The sequence below is a fragment of the Littorina saxatilis genome, linkage group LG1 (assembly GCF_037325665.1).
Source record: "Littorina saxatilis isolate snail1 linkage group LG1, US_GU_Lsax_2.0, whole genome shotgun sequence".
In the NCBI taxonomy this organism is placed as follows: domain Eukaryota; kingdom Metazoa; phylum Mollusca; class Gastropoda; order Littorinimorpha; family Littorinidae; genus Littorina; species Littorina saxatilis.
In genome coordinates, this window is record NC_090245.1 from 55,996,534 (window position 1) to 56,019,515 (window position 22,982).

General features: G+C 42.3%; 2 protein-coding genes across 6 annotated transcripts in view; one reads left to right on the forward strand and one right to left on the reverse strand.

The window, feature by feature from the left end:
• Positions 1-22,982, reverse strand: part of LOC138979676 (uncharacterized) — a 44,472-nt gene that overhangs the window by 15,280 nt on the left and 6,210 nt on the right. The window lies entirely within an intron of this gene.
• Positions 4,451-22,982, forward strand: part of LOC138974537 (sodium/potassium/calcium exchanger 2-like) — a 78,404-nt gene continuing 59,872 nt past the window's right edge. For 4 of the 5 annotated variants that reach the window (XM_070347255.1, XM_070347275.1, XM_070347267.1 and 1 more), the window contains exons 1-2: positions 4,451-4,665; positions 4,921-5,008. The gene's annotated coding sequence lies outside the window, so the exon portion shown is untranslated. Of the gene's footprint in view, positions 4,666-4,920; positions 5,009-17,049; positions 17,468-22,982 lie in introns of those variants that run through there. The other variant, XM_070347260.1, reaches the window with a different exon arrangement.

Below are 22,982 nucleotides of genomic sequence, written 5' to 3' on the forward strand. Positions count from 1 at the left end.
GTTTCTTTGTTTGTTTGCTTAACGCCCAGCCGACCACGAAGGGCCATATCAGGGCGGTGCTGCTTTGACATTTAACGTGCGCCACACACAAGACAGAAGTCGCAGCACAGGCTTCATGTCTCACCCAGTCACAGTATTCTGACACCGGACCAACCAGTCCTAGCACTAACCCCATAATGCCAGACGCTAGAATACAGAATACAGAATACAGTATTTATTGAGCCAAGTGACATTAAAAAAACATTTAAAGCACAAGGAATTTAGCGTAGTGTTGGTAAAATCACGCACACACACACACACCCACACACACACTGACACACACACACACGCCCACACAATCACTGACATACACACCAACACACACACGCCCACACTACAGCAGTCACGATCACACCATCACACGCAGGGCAGACATGAGGTAAAACAAATGACAATCATCTATTAAAAGAAAAGGTACAAAGAGTGGTCTAAGATGCTGGAGGAAGGGTCTACACAGAATACAATTTTATAATCTAATGCATAGTTAGAACTAGCCCATCCCCTCCACCCACCCACTCATGAATGACTAAAATAATGCAGCTAAAAATATAGAAAAAAAAAATAAAAATCACACATCAAAGTCCCACTCAACCCCCCCCTCCCCACCACCACCACCACCACCACCTAACACTGAGTCACAGGATGTGGTGAGCTCACCGCCAGCAGGATCACCGACTGCGAAGCTGCCCAACTGAGGGATGGGATGCGTTAAGGGAGGAAACAGCTTGGGGGAAGAAAGAGGTCTGGAGACGTCGAGTGCGTGCCCCTAGGGATCGGAATCGACGACCTGAGGGCAGGCGCTCGAAGAGGGGATGGCCAGGGTGGGACTCGTCAGCCACAATTTTCTGGGCTCTGGACAGCATGCGCTTGGCATAGAGGGATGCTAGGGAGGGCTAGATTGCCAATTATAAAGTCTTAGGTATGACCCGGCCGGGGTTCGAAACCACGACCTCCCGATCACGGGGCGGACGCCTTACCACTAGGCCAACCGTGCCGGTATCAGTGTGAGTGCCAGAGAGAGAATACTGGTATCAGAGTGAGTGACAGAGTGATAATGCTGGTATCAGAGTGAGTGACAGAGTGAGAATGTTGGTATCAGTGTGAGTGCCAGAGAGAGAATGCTGGTGGCAGAGGGAGAATGGTGGAGCCATAGTTATTGCTGGAGTGAGACTGGTGGTGTCAGAGTGAGTGCCAGAGTGAGACTGGTGGTGTCAGAGTGAGTGCCAGAGTAAGACTGGTGGTGTTAGAGTGAGTGCCAGAGTGAGACTGGTGGTGTTAGGTGAGTGCCAGAGTGAGACTGGTGGTGTCAGAGTGAGTGCCAGAGTGAGACTGGTGGTGTCAGAGTGAGTGCCAGAGTGAGACTGGTGGTTCCAGATTGAGAAGAATGGTTCCAGAGTGAGTGCCAGAGTGAGATTGGTGGCTCCAGAGTGACAATTGTGGTTCCAGATTAAGAAGAATGGTTCCAGAGTGAGTGCCAGAGTGAGAATGATTAGCGATCAGTGACAGAGAATGGTAGTGCCAGAGTATTTCGTTTTACCACACATATCAAAACGGACGTGATGATCGCTCAGTGGGCCAGGTACCGAGCCATGATTGTTGTTTCTTTCTTTAGTGAGCTATCGTTGATTGAGAACTTTGTAAACACTATTTTTATCGTATCTTTCAAGCAAGCAAAGTGGCCGTGGGGATAAGAGCGCAATATTCAAAATCTGTGAAATCCCAAGTCGTGGGTTCGAATCCCACCCTGTTAAACATGTATTTGTATCTGTATGTGTGTCTGTGCTGTTGTGTTTGTGTGATAGTGGTGGTTCGATCCAGACGTGTGTGTGTGTGTGTGTGTGTGTCTGTCTGTCTGTGTGTGGGTGTTGGTGTGAGACACCCTTAGCTGTTATCACATCCGTGAAGTAAGTTTTTGTTTGGTGGACATCTTATGCAAACTTGTTCAGCAGTTTCCTCATTGTGAAGAAGAACAAATTATCATCACTTAAATTGCTCCTTTTTTTTAAAGTTTGATTTTTGTTGCGTTGAAATGGCGATAAAAAGTGATGCATGTTTTTTAAGAGTGATAATGATGCTGCCAGAGTGACTGCCAGAGCGAGTGCCAATTGTGTGAGATTTGTCGTGCGAGAGTGACTGACAGAGCTAAGACTCCAACGAAACTCACTGGTGTAAAACATATGAAATATTGTCGAGTTTAATTCGCCCTTTTCACGGTTTAAAGAGAATCATGCTGTCAAAACCCCTCATTTTTGTGAGTAGGTATTAACAGGGACCTGTGACGTCATACCCAAATAATGCTCAAATCCTTTAAACCAATTGTTAATAATAATAATAATAATAAATAACTTTTCTATAGCGCGAGTCCCATCAATTGGCTCCAGGCGCTTTACAAATTCATTATAGAATAAACTAGCACAAATCAACAAGCAAACAAAGCATACATTTAACTGAGACATAACACCAAGAACCCAAGCACTAAGCAAAAACTTAGCGTACAATGTTAAAAGTACACACACACGCACACACACACACACACACACACACACACACACACGCACGCACGCACGCACGCGCACACACAAAGATACCATTGACAAATAGACCATAAAGCACATACAGGGTAGAGAGTTCCAAAACAGAATAGAGTTGTGGAGAGTCCACTCAGGCTAAGCAAAGGCTTTACGAAACAGGTATGTTTTGAGTTGTGTTTTGAAGGAGGAAAGGCTGCTGGAGTCACGGATAGAACTTGGAAGCGAGTTCCAGACGGTCGGAATCTGGTACCTAAAGGTTCTTTCACCAAAGGTCTTGGTCCTGGTTTTGGGGATGCGAAGGAGTTTTTCAGAGGAGGATCTGAGAGAACGGGATGGCTCGTAGATACTGAGGGAATGGGACAAATAGGGGGGAAGTGTTTTCTGTGTTGAGCCGAAGAAAGGCAATTCTTCATATACCCATATGTTTCTGGCCTAAACACTGCTGTTTAACATGAGATCTGTAGCACTGAAGAAAATATCCTCTCTTTGTAAACACGCCAGCCAAGGACGACTGCCAAAGGAATAGGCTTACGTAAACATGCCAATATCAAAGTAGTCACACCCCATACTTTCACCATTCTGAACAAACATTCTTACGACCAGAGGTCCAAACGCATGATTTGCGGTTCAGTCCACGTAGAGTGAAATAATATTCAAATAGAACCTTTCAAAGAAAAGCAAGTTAAATTCAAATAGTGAATAATAAACAAAAGTTATGACGTAAAACAGGAAAAACGAATGATGCAACATTCGGATACTGATACAAAAGGTTTATGGGCCAGGGGATTACTTCCCTTGACCTATTAGACCCGCGCATGCCTTACAGTCAAGGGGTCAAAACAGTCCTTCCCCGCGTGTAAAAGATTCGGCCCACGATCCCAGATTTTGGCCTGGCTTTTCTCTTGGACACATACCAAAAATCAACAGCCTGACTGCTATCTGTGCAGAGTAGCCTAAGTTACTTTTATGAATTCAGTTCGACAAAAAGTGTTCCCATTTCGCATATAGATAACCGCAAAGTCTAACGTAAATCAGTCTAGCGGCCGATCCTCATGTAATGTACTTTTGTAGTACGCCTAATTAGTCATATATATGAATAGTCTATATATCTCTCTCTGGCCTAAGTGCTGAAACGTCAACATCTCGGTTATGTTTATCACCTTGTCAACGCCGAGGAATTGTCTATGTAACCATGCGCGAGCGTGCGTGTGTGTATGAGTGTTTGCGTGCGTGTGTGCCCGCGTACGTGTGTGTGTGTGTGTGTGTGTGTGTGTGGGTGTAGGTGTGTTTCTGCACGTGCGCACTGCCAACTGTGTGTATTTGCTTGTTCGTCTGTCATCGTCAATGTGTGTTGGTGTCTTTGACCTTTCGTTTGGTGCAGAGACCCGAGAGACAAATACTCTCGGGAAAGAAAAGAAAAAAGTCTCAGTCGATCAATAAACAGACCCTTTATTCAGTTCCCACCAAGCCAGAATATGAAAAAGTCATATATATTCCCGACCTGCCAAACCATCCCACAAAGCCTTCTATCGACACCATTCAGTTACCGAAGCTATAAGCCGAAAGGCAAAATGACTTTTAAAGAAACTCTTGTCAAAGTATTCCAGTCCAACCGTATTATTCGATGCCACGAACGACCGAACAATAATATGCGGGCGAAATGAGGTGTGGATATTGCATATGTTTGTGATAAGTATACGCCATTGTGCTGTACAATAAAGCAAAAAGAAGAATTTCTTAACTCTTGGTGCCACTGACCAAGGGAACAATGGTAAGCTAACAGGGGTAGGGCTGTTATGTGTTGGACAGGGCGTGAAAGAATAGCGTGTATGTATTGCAACATATTGGGCGCTGTAAAGGTGGTGTGTGGAAGTATGTATATGAATTGCAATATGACTTAGTCACGGTCTGTCAGTGTTAGTCTGTCAGTGGCAGCGTGTTAAAGTGTTACGACAGTGCTGTGCTGAGATCATGCAGTTTGCTTTAGTCTGGACGTGACCGATGATGGCAAAGTGGTGACTTGGAACTGACATTCAACGAACTTTTTCTTTGCCAAAAGCCTTGAGACGTAAGGACAATTAACTTCGAAAAGAAGGTGAGACGGTCGTCCACGAATGTTTTTGTTTGCAAACAAACCAACCAACCAACCAACAAACAAACAATCCAACAAACAGACAAACCAAGGCCTAGCTTTAAAACAAGAGAGAATCGTTAAATACGGGAATATAAGCCATAGAAGGGAGGATGAACATTCATTTCAATGCTTCTTATTCTCTCGTGAACCACGAAACCTGGTTCCACAGAACTCGCATTTACTGCAATGATAATTATGTTGTTGTCTATTTTTCAGCGCTTATGCCCCTTTGTTTCGTAGATTATTGAAACTGGAGGATAAACGAACCGCGGTGCCTTTGCCTGCTATCTCAACAGTGATAAAGGTAAGAGAAAACTTGAAGCGCCGTTTTCCTTTGTTCGTAGAGGTTTAACTCTTAATGTTGAATTAGCATCTATCTTTAAGTCAACGCCCGTTGTTCCAAATGCTCAAGTAGGCCCTAATGCTAATACTAGGTTGGTTTTGTATATACTGATTTAAAATTGATAGAACCAAGAGCACACATTCGGGGCTTATGTGCAAAAGTGCACTCTAATCGCAGAGTGGTTTTTTTCTTCAGTCTACTTCTCACACTGACTGACAATAAGAACCTACAATGAATTCAAACACTGACATGCAAAGTCAGTGAATGCCTTTTTTTGTACATTGCAATGTTTACCGTCGAATGTACGTCTACTAAGCAAACATGTACCATTGTTCTTTTGAACGGAAGCCTTTCTGTAAGTGGACAGTAGCCTATGTTTAAAAAGTCTTGTGAAAAGCGGCGAGAGGCTTTACATGGAACTCCCAAATGACGTGGGCATTGCATAACAAAGCCATGAGCTCTGCCAAGCATGTCTACCTCTTACGCAAGTGAGCGTGATTTTGAAAAGAAAATCTGTCATGCAGCCAAGCCGACCTTCATAGTGCACAGACAGGCCTATTTTGTACTGCAGCAGGCTTGTGTCCTGGTCAAACAGGCGTGTAATATAGGCTACTCAACAGGGTGTATAGTACTTAAGCGGTTATATTTTCATGCTCAAACAGGCGTACACTTATATCATGCTCAAGTAAGCGCACGTCAGGCAAAGGTAGGCTAGGCTTACATTACATTCAAGCGGGTATTATGTAAGTACATCATGACGTCATACTTAAGCAGAACCCCCCCCCCCCCGATTTTTTTTCTCAAGTAGTCGTCGATTATACTCAAGCAGGCGTGTATAACATCCAATCGGGCAAATAATTATCATACTACATGACTTGTATCATATTCAAGTGGATGTGTACCATATTTAAGCCGGTGCGTCTTGGTCTAGCATGGAAGACCATTATCATACTCAAGAAAAGCCTAAATCTTCGATAGCATTGCCTGCCCAGTCTCATTATAAGCGAATGCGCCTTTTCCTTTGGCAAAAATGTCACGTCCCTCAGGAAATAAAACCAAAATCCCCGTGAACTTTCAAAGTAATGTGTTGAAAATAACCTGGCCTGTCTCACATTGTTCGGACTGGGTGGCCGAGTGGTAACGCACTTGCGCTCGGAAGCGAGAGGTTGCGAGTTCGACCCTGGGTCAGGGCGTTAGCAATTTTCTCCCCCCTTTCCTAACCTAGGTGGTGGGTTCAAGTGCTAGTCTTTCGGATGAGACGAAAAACCGAGGTCCCTTCGTGTACACTACATTGGGGTGTGCACGTTAAAGATTTCACGATTGACAAAAGGGTCTTTCCTGGCAAAATTGGTTAGGCATAGATAAAAACAAATGTCCACCAAAATACCCGTGTGACTTGGAATAATAGGCCGTGAAAAGTAGGATATGCGCCGAAATGGCTGCGATCTGCTGGTCGATGTGAATGCGTGGTGTATTGTGTAAAAAAATTCAATCTCACACGGCATAAATAGATCCCTGCGCCTTGAGTCCGAGTCTGGAGATACGCGCGCGATATAAGACTTCATATAACATTTCAGAAGGGGCCCACCTTCTAACCTGCAAGGCCAGTCTAATAGCTCGTAAGGTTTAACGACATTGGTATATATATCATATTGAAGTCTCCCGCACAGTTGAGCAGATGGTTTCTCAGATGCTGGTTTATCTTTTGGTGAAGGTATAAATCAGTTTATTATACAGTCAGGCTTGCCTTGTCTCATAATTCTGCAGTACTGTTTAAACTGGCCAAGCAGTAATGAAGGACTCTCACACACACACACACACACACACACACACACACACACACACACACACACACACACACACACAAGCACACACACACACACACACACAAAGAGAGAGAGAGAGCGAGAGATAGAGAGAGAGACAGAGACAGAGAGACAGAGAGAGAGACAGAGAGAGAGAGAGAGAGTTTTTAACAGAAACATTGTGTATTTACTTGAGGTTTGTTTTGAATGTGGTAGTTGATCAATGAATTGTTTAATTTCCTTTCATGTTCGTGGGTAGGCTTTATTTCTCCTCGCTCACCGTCTCGCCCAGTACACCCTCTCCCCTCCCCTCCCCCCACCCCCTCTGACAAACGAGTTTGTGAATATGGCATCGAATGCACACAAAAAAGTGTAATCAATATGGGCAAACAGACTGTTGGCGGGTAGCCTACGATACCCCGCAAGTCCCAAGAGCTGTTTTGAATGATTGATTTCCTGCTACTGAGAAGAAAAAAAATGCTTTCAAAAGATGCAGGAGTATTTGTGTGAACTTTGCTTCGGGGGCGAGGGTTTATATTGTACATGTATTTTGTTGAAGTGTCCGGATTTAAACGCCGAGAGAAGTGAGAAAAAGGTTGTTGCTATAGGGTCTACATACCACTGTCGTGGTCCAAATGGGGTAAACATTTCAAATATTACTTCAACCGACGTACGACCTTATTAGGTATTTGAATAAGATATTTCCGACCGTTCAGCTATTTTTAATGTAACTGATCTCTCTCTCTCTCTCTCTCTCTCTCTCTCTCTCTCTCTCTTTCTCTCTCTCTCTCTTTCTCTCTCTCTCTCTCTCTCTTTCTCTCTCTCTCTCTCTCTCTCTCTCTCTCTCTCTCTCTCTCTACATATAGATATCTCTCTCTCTCTCTCTCTCTCTCTTCCTGCCCCCCCCTTATGTTATGTTCTTTAAAAAATAGTTTTTGAAAGTAGAAGAAGATGCAGGACAGAAAAGCAGAGTTAGTTTGCTTGCAGCTTTTACTGACCAGAAAATCGAAGCTTTCCCTCCTGCTCAAATCAGTAATTGAAATCTATTGTCATTTTTGTTTATTTCTGCTGACCGATGTGAATGCGTGATGTATTGTGTAAAAAAAAGTCCATCTCACACGGCATAAATAAATCCCTGCGCCTTGAATATGTGCGCGATATAAATTGCATAAAAAAAATTTAAATAAAAAAAATCCCTGCGCTTAGAACTGTACCCACGGAATACGCGCGATATAAGCCTCATATTGATTGATTGATTGATATTTGTATATGTATTCATTATTTATCTACCTACTTATTTATTGCATGTGTTTGTGTGTTTGTGCAATGCACTTTCTATGATTATAAAACATGACGTCAAAAAGTCTAGTTTGCATCACAGGAGCTTGTATCCAATCGCCGGTCGATCATTATTTACTCCTTATTCCATATATTTACTCCTTATTCCATACAGTCTACTACTACTATTTACTACTAAGTAGTAGTAGTAAGGGTAAGCATGCAGCAGTAAATAATAAGCATGCAGGAGTAAATAATTATCGACCGGTGGTTGGATACAAGCTCCTGTGGTTTGCATAACTACAGATATCTAAAACAGGTTTGTACGTAGCTAAACAGAGACTTCATTATGCATTCACAACTACGCTCCAAAGTGACACACTGACGGCCTCATAACCAGCTGTACACCTTTGCCTTGCTTTGGCAGCGCGAGTTCTGTTTGCGGTGAAACGACCGCATCGTAGTTTCTGTCAGCCAAGATTGAATGAATATTCATGTCGATGATTACCCGAATTTTCCAGGCCAATGATTTTGCAATCTCAGCTCGCAAAGTGGTTCGTGACCGCGTGAAGCAAAAATAAGAACCAAGATCGACATGCACATTTTCAATATCTGTCTCCGCAGAAAAGACACATGCATTCAGCTGAAGGTGAACATGTCCTGGCGAAAACAGTTCTTGTTATGCGAAGAGTCGACCAGTCTCAAACAAGAAACTTTATTCTCCAAGAAAAATTTAGTGTGTTAATGTGAGAATGTAACCGGCTCATCAGTAGTATTCGGCTTATGCCGCTGAAATGATAGATTGAGATATTCTCCAGAGTGAACAGAGCTTGAGAAGATACAAAGCCGTTTACAGTTCCTTCGTCCGATGACAACAGTGACAGTCCATTTATAGTTCCTACATCTCATTACAACAGCGATAGTCCACCTGTAGTCCTTATATCTAATGACGAAAGTGATACATGTAGCCCATTTACATATAGTTCCTAAATATTGTGACAAAAGTGGTTGTCCATTTATATTAACCACACCCAATAACAACAGTGATAGTCAGTCTTTAGTTACTACATCCTATTATTTAATTTTTTTTAATCAATTTACAGTGATACTGAGTACATTAATAATTCTTCATCTAAGGACAAAAACGATTCCCCGCCGTTACGGGGTTGTTTCTACGCGGGTAGCTCCGCTGATTTGGATTTTCAATTTCTTGGCGAACATCGATGTAGGCTTACTTGCACCAAGGTCGCAACTTGATGTCACTTTCACTCACTCTTTCGCACGGAGAGAGCAGAAAAGGATGGTAATTTATCGTCTGCAGGTTTGAAGTGCGCCGTGAAGAGGAATGTACTGGTATGTCAATATTTGCGGATATTTCTCAGGAAAGACAAAAGACAATAATGTAGCACTTATTGATAACAGAGTAAGAATGAGTGAAGTGCCGTGAAAAGACCAACCTGCGGTTAGTATTATCAAGACTATTTTTGAAGTATTTTTCGAAGATGATGGAGCTGTTTATATATATTCAACAGAAAAAAACCTTCAGTTTGAAGTTAAGTCAGAATTTGACAGATATATGAGTAAAATGTTATACAGTAATATCCCCACAATGCTTTAAAACCTTTGTTGGATTTGTTAGATTTTGACATTTCCAGAAATGAAAAATGGATCTGTTAGAAACTCTTCATATTGTCCAAAAGAAATGTCTTCAGAGGCAAGATTCATCCGAATTTTGACAGGTATATGCAGTAATATATTGACGATGCATGCTATCAAACCTTTTTTCATGACTATTTTGTTTTGACGTTTCAAGGATTAGAAAAATGAACAAGTTAGCGTTTAGGAACATTCCATTATACCATTAAGAACACAATGGACTCTTTTTGGTCTAGGCTTTTGGTTGGAGTTCTTTGTGTTTGTTGACGTATGATTAGGTTGTTGATGTAAACTTTAGGGATTTGATAGCCGAGCAATTCCCGACAGAACAGTAGTGCTTTCGAGATGTCTCAGTTTACAGCTCTGCCGCCATAAAGGCTTGAAGTGTCGAAACAGCATTTCTGCTTTTTTTCGGTAAACCCTCCGCGTCACCAAAGGCTTGAAAACACCACCACCACCAACATGTTACAATGATTAGTCAGAATAATTATATATTTTTCTTTTCGCGTCTTGTATACATACGAGATTATTTTTATGTTTCACCCTGCAATCCGATACTCACACGGTACGCACGACCGCGGATAAAGTGGCTAAAAATAAGTGTCGTCATTCTAATCATGATGATCTGAAAGCAAAGAACCGGAGCCGTCCTCCTGAAGAGCGCGACGCCTGAATGCCAATCTACCGTTGAGTGTTTTCTGATCATTAGGTCGCTTTCACACTCAGCGTATTGCAACACGTCGCTCTGTCACCACTGGTCGGGATTTACTGTGTCCCCCAAAAGACCCAGTGACCGCCTACGGTCAAAGGGCATCATGTGCTCAGTCAAAGTCAGTAGTCGTCTCTTTTAAATGCTTCGTGTGTCCTAATTTCTGCAGCAATTTTCTTTACTTTTGTACTTTTGTGTTGTTAAAATCCTATGTTTTGTTTTGGTTTCATGCTCCTCGTGTATAAATACAACGAAACAAAGGCCTGTAGGACATCAGAGCGGCTGATGAGTAAAGTAATCTGCCGCTTTTCACAATCAGGTGCATGATTCAACAAGGTTGGGATTTTTCACTTGACTGCCCATGTAACTGTCCATATTGAAGTTAGCTTCAGAGTCTACTTTTTCCTCAACAGATGTTATCAAATCATACATTTTGGCCGCCATTTTTAATGGACATTTTTCACAAAAACTATGCCCACGTACAGCTATTTAAAACTACTTCTCTTTACGTATGTATAGAAGCACGTAGACCAATGGTTGCAAAGAGAACCTTGTACCTGCCAGTTTCTCACAAGGCGAACAATGATTTTGAATCTAATCGGCTAAAACAAAGTACTTCTTTTATTAGCCATTAGCTGTGTTTCATTAAATTATGTACACTGATCAAAAGAAAGCTCATATTCTCAGACACAGAGCTACGGTAACAAAAGGGACAAAACTCTTCCTGAAACAAGGACACACGAAGTATTTAAAACAAGTGACTATGACATCCCCCTTAAAACTGGTTGTTCCGCTCGGACGATAAGTAAATGCACTGTGAGTTAATGTAGAGGGTTAATTTCTGGCTCTGTGTGCATCATTGTCCACATACACACACATACATTGGCATACACAAGAAACCCGGGGTTCTAAGCTTTATTGCTGCTGAACAGATCGCCCACAATCAAGGTACTAACTCGTCTTGCTGGCATTGCTATTGTTACCGCACCGCTCTTGGTTCGGGCCGATTGGTTCTGTTGCAACTCGATCACTGGAAGCAATTTTGGGGGATTTCCTTCAGTCAGCTTTAGTTGTTCCGAAAGCTGTTGGTTTTGTAGGTGGCTAGACCACTCTGAAATAGGGGTATACCTACGTTCGGTGTCAAGGCAGATATGTAGACTCGATCACTCCGTGTCAAATTTTTGCTTGTATGAGTCTTTCTTTTTTTCTCCCTTCCTTCGTTTTTACATTTAGTCAAGTTTTGGTTGTTGATTTTTGATGAATATTTGCATATTCAGGAACTATTGATAAAACTTTCGACGAAGAAAAACACACAAAACAACAACAACAACAAAACAGGAACATCTCCAATCGCATTTAAAACCGAAGCCCACAGTAAGTGCAAGGCTTTGGGCGTGGAGCGTCAAGTTTGAATTTAACAGTGAACAGAAGTCACATTCAGCTGTATCACTACAGCAAAGTTTGACGATACAAGTACATAGCTGTAAGGTTACATGCTGCATTATAACAGCAGCTTTGTTTTTACGCTAATGCTCCATGCCATAGACAATATTATAAAGGTTAAGTGCCAAGGTGCAGGCCTAAAACTGTAGTGACAATCATTGTCTTTCACTGGCAGTATCAAAGCAATGTTCTTGTATAGAATTACGTGCATAATTCTGAGTCAAGGTAACCGGCATCCTGGTTTAGGCAGCACAGTGTCAAGCTTCACACGTGAAACAGTGTCATGTAACAATTGTATATCTAGGTGACAAGGTGTCAGAATGACAGGCGCATAAAGCTGTTACATTAAAGTGTGAAATAACAAGTATAGAACCAGGTTCTGAAGTGTTAAAAGCTGCAAGTGCATGGCTTCATTCACTCCTGCGACTATGATGAGCGCAGATATCTCGCTTGGTGGCTTCAAATCAAGGACATTGGCAAGATATCACCGCTGAGTGGCAATTAGCGCGCTGTATGTATGCGAACATTGTCACCGCAGCAGAATAGTTACGGTATCCTGTCCAGCGGCATGAGAATCACGTGGTGCAAGGGGTGAGTGCCAGAACCGTTGCGTTCAAGTGTTACGCCGGCTGTTGTGCCCAGCTCCTTGTCACACCGAGGTTTATACCGAACTTTTTGTTACTAGCACGAAATACTGCGTAAAAAAGCAGGTTATGTTGAACTGTAGCGTTGGAAATTAAGGGACGTTTTTCTACTGCAATCTAAAGCCTCTGAATTTGCAAAACTTGCTCGTGTAAGCATAACAAGTCACTTCAATTATTATTAATTTAATTAAATTAAATTATAATTCGAGCTACGGAATGAACCTAAAAGATGCGTGTTATTTACACTGGTTCAAGAAGGCAAATATCGACGCCGCCATTTCGAGACCGACAGTGACTAGCACTAAAAGGCAGATAAATATGGCTTACAAAAGTATGCGTTTTCTTCGACCAAAGACACAAATGGCTGATTTATGCTCAATTTTGAAGCTTATTCCGTCAGTTAATTCCACTAGAATTATTATTTTCAATTGATAAAAGTTTCTTTAATCAAGTATAACTCAATAATGGTACTGGATTGTGAGCTTTGAATTTACAACGCTAAAGTTCTACATTATCGAAAAACAAATGGTTCCATCAGTGCCTTCTGTGCCGAGTATGATGTTGGGTACAAACAACGGCATAACGCGCCAACGGGATGAGAACCAAATACATCGCTGTGGAAACGCCGGGCGGTCTCCACGTACACAAGTGTATCGATCCATTTTTTGCGTGCTTCTTTCTCTCTCTGTCTCCCTCACCTGCCGTCAGTTCGCTTACGTAGGTAAAAATCGTGGCTGCCAGGACTGGCCATTCACATGTTTTCCTAGTGTTTACTTAGGGCTATTGCGTTATGTCGTAGTCCCTGGCCGTCGAGGGACTAGGAGCCCGGAACCGTGCGTAATATTGACAAGGAACTTAGTCGATAAATATCGACAGGGGGCCGACAAATGGTTTAAATGGGAAATGTGTGTATATGGGTGTGGGTTTGAAACAAACAAACAAACCAACCCATGTGAACCCCGGGCCGCAGGCCTTCGATGTAGTGATTGAAAAAAAAAGGATGTTCTCAAATGGTTCAATTCTCATTTGGTCTGATTCTCAAATGGTACCGGTATACTCCCCCCCCCCTGGCCGCAGGCCTAGGAGTAAAATTTTTATAGACACTGACCTTCTTCCCAGGGGTCATTGACCCAGTTTTAGCTATGAGAGGTGGTTCGCCCAGAGGCTGTAGAGTATACTGGGGCGGTCTCTTTGATGTCTTGAGAGGAAACTTGGCCAGGGTAGTACATGCACCAGAACTGGTGGACACCAAGGACAAACATGAAATCGAAGCAGTTTGCTTTCAGAGAGAACGGTCGTCAGCAACTCAAACTTCTCTGTTTTCTTTTTTTTTTTAATCTGACTTTCTTTGTGGCCCCCTGACTCCGCCCCCTCCCTCTGTAAGGACCCTCCTCCACAAGGACCGATTTTTGTCAACATTTTAAAGGTCGCTAGAGAGGGGTTCCACTGTATGACCTAACCGCTACTGGCAGACGGCCTCAATCTTCACGCGCAAAGACGAGATTAATAGGTGCTCGGTTTTGGTATTTTGAATTACATTACATTAAACCTTTGTTGGGTTTCATGGTCATGGCAACAGCCATAATAATATTACATGATGCATAATATTATATTTCAGCATATGTGAATTACATGTCATCATACTAAACTGTCATACATTTTTATTCCTACATTATTCTGATTGATCACAACCAAACCTACTATCATTGGACACATCCAAATGCAAGCGCCTGTTCTTGACAATTTCTCTCTGATCTAAATATAAAATCAGTGCAATTTCCTGGGTCGGGCTTTGCCACAGACACTCACGGTTTGGCCTGTAGGTAAAATGTACAATGTATTTTCTGATTTGTGCACAAAAGCTTTTTTTCTTTTTTCTTTTTTTTAACATAACAATGTTTAATGTCACTGTATGTTTAAAAGACCATGGTCATATTTGTAAAAAAAATGTTAAATTAGAAAATAAATAACATTTTGGTTCATGATTTTTCCTACACCTGTGCTAAAAATAAGAAATAAAAATGTCGGGTATATAAGTCACTCAAATACAGCTAGGTATGAATGGCTCGGTTTGAGTTTGTTGCAGTTGACCCTGCACAATGCGACATATCATGTTTTTGTTGAACAATTTTGACGTCACCCCTCCCATAGGGTGACGTATTTCACAACTTCCTGTGTTACACAAACTCTGTGATGACCAATTTTGACGTCACCCCTCCCATAGGGTGACGGATTTCACAACTTTCTACAGATGAACAATTTTGACGTCACCCCTCCCATAGGGTGACGGATGTCACAACTTCCTGTGTACACAAACTGATGACGTATTTCACAACAAAATGGCGCTGCCCATGGTCAACCTCGAAACTATCCGTATAGAATGGGGGCGTCCTCGCCCCCATAACAATCCGGTTTGCGTGTGAGCACAACGACAGACCAGTTAGCACACAAACACGGACTGCTCAATCCAAGCATTGTAAGGGGTTATTTCTGTACAAAAAGCTGGCTCCGTCGTTTTCCTTAAGGATTTGTACAAATTTGTTTTCTCGCCACACTTACTTACTCCCTTTATCTGATTCAGGATGCATGTGATGATTAGCTAATTAATTAGATTAGGCCTACGCAGTCAAATACATATTCCTTGGTGCTGTTTTCCTGCAGACGTGACTGTTTTCAACTCTGTGTTTTGTGAAGTCTTTTGCTTTGAAGTGGTTTTGTCCAGGGGCAGGTATCCAAAGCTACTTAGTGAGAACAATATTTAACTCTAATTCCAATAAATCCAAAAAAAAGAGACTGCCAACGTTCCAAAATTCAGAATTTAAAAAAAAAGATACGTTTTCGTTATTGTTTGTCTGTGCACTTAAAAGACCGTTGGGTCGATATATTTGTGAATGTATTGCTTTGTCAATAACAAACGATCCAACAACCTACCTTTCTTGTTTTTTGATTCTATAAATTCCAATAATACACCTACATCTAACTTCTTTCCATATTTAGTAAGTTTATATTTTGTAGTATATAGAGTCACTTATGAAAAAAGTTAAATAGTAGAAGTAGGTTTGTCAGTGTGTTATATTATATGAGTTGACAATTAAAAAACATAAAAACAAAAAACCCAGACCAATGAAGAAAAATGCCTAGATTATAAAAAAATTAAAAAAAGAGAAAAAAAGAAATCGGGCAAAAAAGATGGGTTGAAGCAGCCTGCATGCAAGTGAGGTACAAAAACAAAACAATAAAAGAATTAAAACAAAAAAACTTAGTGAGAACAAAATATCGATCGAGTTTTGACATTTAAAAACAGGGCAACACTTGCAAAACCTGGTTGTGACCTCATAGAGATAACTTCTTCACTTTGTATGTGGCTTGCTCATCAAAATCAACTTGGATTTCAAACCTTTTTCTCCAATGTTATGATAACCTTCAACAGAATAACATCTTTTCAAACAAAAACAAGAAATTCCTCCGAGGTAGGAAAAACACCCCCGTCAAAGGGAAATAACCTTCTCAGTTGGTGGCAGTGACTGAGTGAGAATGGTTATTTCCCTTTGACCATTAAGATGTCCCTCTATAAGTCTTTGTATAATTTTAATCCACCAATAACTTCCTAACCGTGTGTTTGACTGGTCCCAATTTTTGTAAGGACCGTCTCAGGAATGTATAGAACCTGTTCACCAAGTTTGGTGACGATCGGTCCGTTCATTCTTGAAATCTATATGCGAACACAAACAAACAAACAAACACATGGACCGAATCCTATACACACCCCTATACCGGGGGTGTAATAAAGGATACTAACGTCCTTGCGAAGGCACAAGAAAAAGATAAGTACAAAGGATAAGCCTAGGTCACTTAGAATATAACCAATCACTGCTGTCAACTTTTAAAACTTGTACATGTAGTAATGAGCATGTTTCTAAGGGCACACAGTATGCCCGACAAGCAAAGCCGTGGTGTTAAAAGCTCACAGTCCGCGGCTCCGTGGTATTGACCACATTGACCACGGTGACCATTGCACGACCCACCACTTGTATCGGATCACTAAATATATAGAGCGACCTGAGCCGCGTGAAAGCACGCAAGTCGGAAGAAATACCTGACTGCCCGGTACCTACCTCCACCCCCCTGGTTAGCCAAGAAATACCTGGCTGCCCGGGAAACCTCTACCCTCCACCCCCAGGTCACCTCCACTCACCTGCAACTACCAACACTACCACTTCTACCACCACCACCGCCACAGACTAGAGCTTCTGGCGACAGGCAGAGAGAGAGAGAGAGAGAGAGAGAGAGAGACGGTGCCAGACCTGGCCACCTATTGTTTCCAGGCTCGCTCACGTCACCACGCCGCTGTTTACGGCTGTTTGTGTCGAACTGCGGCTCTGCGGTGCGGTGTGCTATAAGGGTGCTATACTGCTGTGCTGTGGTACGTGTGCTACCGGCGGTTGTGCCTGGCTCTGCTGTAGATACAGCCAGCCACCACCATCGCCGTTGCCGCTTGCTGCTGTTGCCGTTGTAGCCGTCACCGCACTCTTCCCCTCCTCTCTCTCGCGCGTTTTTCTCTGACTATTTCGCCGCTCGCTGCCTGCTTGGCTGTCACCAGGAATGCTGGACCCTTTGCTTACTCAGCTACCTTGGAAACGGGCTTGTCACGGAGAAAATAAATCGCCAGCAGCCATGTTTCTCTCCTGTGGCAGTGGAGCGGGTGCTGACGAGAGTGTGTAGTGGTGTTGCGAGACTGAGACAAGTGTCGCGGGTGTCGAGTGGAGAGCTGCTTTGCAAAAGTGTCCTCAACTTTGCTTTGTTTTTTCCTCTCTCGCTCGTTGACAAACAACACAACAACGTCACTCAGTCTGACCACTTGGGATATTGTCTACCTGATAACAAGGTGAGCTTAAGAGGATTTGTGACGGAAGTGATACACATGTGATGTGAGGGTGTGGGGTGTGGGAGGAAGGCCGAGGGAGGGAGTCGAGGAGGTAATTTTCGGTCAGGTTTGAGTGACCTAATGATGCTGTGAGAACAGGGAGGGAAACTGGTTGTTTTCTCCCTGTCAGTTTGACCCAGCATATCTTCATTATCTACCTGTTTTCGTACAGCATGCATCTGAATGTTTTTCTCACCTACCTTTATTTGCTTAATATGATACTCTCTGTCTGTCTGTCTGTTTCTCTGTCTCTGTCTGTTTCTCTCTGCGTGCCTGGCCTAAAATCTTTCTGTTTTTGTATAGCATGCACCTGTACGTGTTTTTCGGACCTACCTGTAATTCCTCATACTCTGTCTGTCTGTCTATCTCTCTGTTATCTCTCTGCCGGTCTCTGTCTGTCTGTCTGTCTGTCTCTTCATGTCTGTCTGTCTTTATATTCGTGTGTATGTCTGGGGCGGGGATGTAGCTCAGTCGGTAGTGCGCTGGATTTGTATCCAGTTGGCCGCTGTCAGCGTGAGTTCGTCCCCACGTTCGGCGAGAGATTTATTTCTCAGAGTCAACTTTGTGTGCAGACTCTCCTCGGTGTCCAAACACCCCCGTGTGTACACGCAAGCACAAGACCAAGTGCGCACGAAAAAGATCCTGTAATCCATGTCAGAGTTCGGTGGGTTATAGAAACACGAAAATACCCAGCATGCTTCCTCCGAAAGCGGCGTATGGCTGCCTAAATGGCGGGGTAAAAACGGTCATACACGTAAAATTCCACTCGTGCAAACCACGAGTGCACGTGGGAGTTTCAGCCCACGAACGCAAAAGAAGAAGAAGAAGAAGAAGTGTGTATGTCTGTCTGTCTATTTGTTTGTCTCTCTGTCTCTCCCTTTCTCATGTCTTTCCGCCAGTCTTTCCTTTTCTATATATTTCGTTGATTTAAATGTTTGTTGCTTTGATAGAGTTTTTTGTCTGGTTAATCCTTGCGCCTGCCTACCTGGTTTTTACATTTAGTCAAGTTTTGACTAAATGTTTTAACGTAGAGGGGGGAATCGAGACGAGGGTCGTGGTGTATGTGCGTGTGTGTGTCTGTGTGTGTGTGTGTAGAGCGATTCAGACTAAACTACTGGACCGATCTTTATGAAATTTGACATGAGAGTTCCTGGGTATGAAATCCCCGAACGTTTTTTTCATTTTTTTGATAAATGTCTTTGATGACGTCATATCCGGCTTTTCGTGAAAGTTGAGGCGGCACTGTCACGCCCTCATTTTTCAACCAAATTGGTTGAAATTTTGGTCAAGTAATCTTCGACGAAGCCCGGACTTCGGTATTGCATTTCAGCTTGGTGGCCTAAAAAGTAATTAATGACTTTGGTCATTAAAAATCTGAAAATTGTAAAACAAAATAAAAATTTATAAAACGATCCAAATTTACGTTCATCTTATTCTCCATCATTTTCTGATTCCAAAAACATATAAATATGTTATATTTGGATTAAAAACAAGCTTTGAAAATTAAATATATAAAAATTATTATCAAAATTAAATTGTCGAAATCAATTTAAAAAACTTTCATCTTATTCCTTGTCGGTTCCTGATTCCAAAAACATATAGATATGATGTGTTTGGATTAAAAACACGCTCAGAAAGTTAAAACAAAGAGAGGTACAGAAAAGCGTGCTATCCTTCTTAGCGCAACTACTACCGTATACCCCGCTCTTCCTGTCAATTTCACTGCCTTTGCCATGAGCGGTGGACTGACGATGCTACGAGTATACGGTTTTGCTGAAAAATGGCATTGCGTTCAGTTTCATTCTGTGAGTTCGACAGCTACTTGACTAAATGTTGTATTTTCGCCTTACGCGACTTGTTTTTTTCTTCTCACAGTTACCTTCCACTACCTGCTGTTTTATTTTTAAATTGTTTTTTTTGTGTGTCAATAACCACAATTGTTTTAGAAGTTAGAAGGTATGAAAATTCGAAATCTGAAGGCTGTTTGAAACGTACCACAATTAATCGTCTCTTCTTTGCTTGAACACAGTAAGTTAAAAATGTGAACGTAATATTTTGTCTATTCTCCATTTTTTGTCAGTTTTAACTACACAGATCTGGTCGTGTTTGCGTATTGTTGGTCGTCACCTCTATAGTTGTCTGTTTGCTGTATGCCCGAGACATTGTTGTGTTGTTGTGACATTTTGCCATCTACACATATTTTTATCTGTGAGGAAAATCCAAAATTTAGCTTTGAGCTCATTTCAGTTTTAAAGACAACCACAAAAGAACAAATCAAGTTCCCGACACAAAACGGCTGAGCGTGTTCTTCTTCTTCTTCGTCGTCGTCGTTGTCACCGTCTTCGTTATCTTTCTCTTCTCAAAATAATATTCTGCGTGTATCTCCTAGTTTATTTTACCAGTGCAAGTGCCCTGATAGTTTTAATCACACACACTGAACGTCTTAACTTCAACCAGGTTTGTAACACACACAAAAACACGCACACAAGTAACATAAAATACACTGATCTTTTTTGTGTAACGTTCTTTGCCCAGCTCTAAATCGACGTATGTTGTAATTGTTTAATTTTATTTTGGTTGCTTTTGAAAAAAAGTGTGCATCGGTATCACTGGACAACAGGGGGGGGGGGGGGGGGATACGGCTCAACTTTCCTTGTTATGTTGTGTCGCGATGCTAACACCGAACAGGAATGTTGGCAGACCGATGGGTGCAAGCATAAATCCATAAGATGAATTCTGCATGAATATATAGTGGATATTGACTGGTAGCCTCTTACTCACCCAGGTGCATAGTCCGTAAGCCTGTCTGTCTGTCTGCCTGCCTGCCTGTCTGTCTGTCTGTCTGTCTGTCTATCTATCTGTTTCTCTGTCTGTCTGTCTGTCTGTCTGTCTGTGTGTCTGTCTGCCTGTCTGTTTGTTTCTCTCTCTCTCTCCGAGTCTGTCTCTCTCTCTCTCTCTCTCTGTCTCTCTCTCTCTGTCTGTCTCTCTGTCTGTCTGTCTCTTTGTCTGTCTGTCTGTCTGTGTATGTCTGTCTGTATCTCTCTCTGTGTCTCTCTCTGTGTCTCTCTCTGTGTCTCTCTCTCTGTCTCTCTCTCTGTGTCTCTCTCTGTAGCTCTGTCTCTGTCTGTTTCTGTCTGTCTCTCTGTCTCTGTCTCTGTCTGTCTCTGTCTGTCTCTGTCTGTCTCTGTCTGTCTCTGTCTCTCACTCTCTCCCCCCTCCTCTCTCTCTCTTTCTCTCTGTCTCTCCCCCTCTCTCTCTGTCTCTCTCTCTGTCTCTCTCTCTCTCTCCGAGTCTGTCTGTCTCTCTCTCTTTCTGTCTCTCTGTCTCTCTGTCTGTCTCTCTGTCTGTCTGTCTGTCTGTCTGTCTGTCTGTGTCTGTATGTCTGTCTGTATCTCTCTCTGTGTCTCTCTCTGTGTCTCTCTCTGTCTCTCTCTGTCTCTCTCTCTGTCTCTCTCTGTAGCTCTGTCTCTGTCTGTTTCTGTCTGTCTGTCTGTCTCTGTCTGTCTCTGTCTGTCTCTGTCTCTCTCTGTCTGTCTCTGTCTCTGTCTCTCACTCTCTCCCCCCTCCTCTCTCTCTCTCTCTCTCTCTCTCTCTCTCTCTCTCTCTCTCTCTCTCTCTCTCTCTCTCTCTCTCTCTCTCTCTCTCTCTCTCTCTCTCTCTCTCTCTCTCTCTCTCTCTCTCAGCAGTTAACCGAATCAAGTGAAGTTAAAGGTTCATTTTAAGAACCCTATGGAGTACACAAAAAATTAAAAAAATAGAAAGTAATAAAGAAGAAACATAATCACATCAAATATGCATTTCTGCAAAAGTGGTTACATGCCTTCATACAATTAAATGTAACAAAGTGTTATATATATATATAAGGTATTCATAGTTCATTCATAATGCATCTTAGCCAACCTAGCTAACTCGAACCCTCTGTTACGGAGGCCGATTATTCTCAACTACAACGTCCGTCCCTCCTTTCTTGCGTCCCTCCCTCCTTGTTGTGCTCGTGTCCGTTGTCGTTAGCCGGATATATTTATGTTCAACATTAACTTCTGTGACCGCGACGGCTGGTGACAATTTTACTTGTTCTAAAAAAGGTTAAGAATAGTAGACCAAATGTATTTTAGTCACTTCTTCCTATGATCACCATTATCGCTAATGCCGTTTTGTTCCGTGCGTAGATGTACTAAGAGAAAGACATTTGATTTGTTTAAATCACAACCCCAGCAATACAAAGGAAACTAATCGATCCACACAAAAAATGCCCACAGATTTGCGACTGTGCACATTTATTGCATTCACCCACGACAGAATCAGTTGTTTTCTTGAGACACACATTACGCGCAGTCACCTGTTGTATTTTATTCGAAACATTTCAAATATTATTTGCTTTAGTTTCAGATTTTGTGCTGGCACTGTGTCCGTGTGATCATTCTCCCAGTATTCTGTGCTTGCCAAGTTACTATTGGCACAAGGTATACTTAGCCGAAGCTGTCACTACTTGTGGACTTTATTCCTGCGTAAGCCGACAATCCACAGAGAAATCAACTCAGTTGTTGGAGGATTACTGCCACGAATGACGTGCGGAAATCTGCTCCAGAAATTAATGTGCAACTGCTGGAAAGATTCTGGCAATTATAAGATCCCGTGTATGATCACTCAGAAGGTTTAGGGATATATGTATCTGTATTTATATATATGTTTTTCCTGTGTATGATTCCTCAGAGGTATAGCAATACATGTGTGTGATTCCTCAGAAGGTCTAGCAATACCTGTGTTAATGTGTATCTCTTTCTTGTGCGTATGATTCTTCAGAAGGTCTGACACTACATGTGTCTGTATTTGTATCTGTTTCTCCTGTGTCGAATTTCTCCGGGCGTCTAAGCGCTACTTGCATATGTCTGTATCTGTTTCTCGCGTCTGTGATTCCTCTGAAGGTCTCTTATACACCCTACCGTACGTACGAGGTGTCTGGGAGCACCACCGCGCGGAGGGGTTTTGCGGGCATCGCAGCAAAGAGAAAGAGGGACCATTTTCACGGGCTCGCGAGGCGAGCAACACTTTGTCTCTATACTGTATAGCAGAGCAAGCTGTGTCTGTATTTATATCTATTTCTCATGTGTATGGTTCCTTATGTCTAGCAGTACACATGTCTTAATTTGTATCTGTTCCTCGCGTGTATGATTCATCTGAAGGTCCAGTACTACTTGTGTCTGTATTTGTATCTGTTCCTCGCATCATGAATGATTCCTCAAAAGGTCTAGGCATTCCTGTGTGTGTATTTATATCTATTTCTCATGTGTATGATTCCTTTATAATATGATTTCTCTGAAGGTCTAGGGATATCCGTATTTGTATCTGATTCTCCCGAGTATGATTCCTGAAAAGGTCTAGAACTAATTGTAACTGTAGTTGTATCTGTTCCTCGTATGTATAATTCCTCAAAAGGTCTAGTACTTCTTGTGTCTGTATTAAATTTTGTATCTGT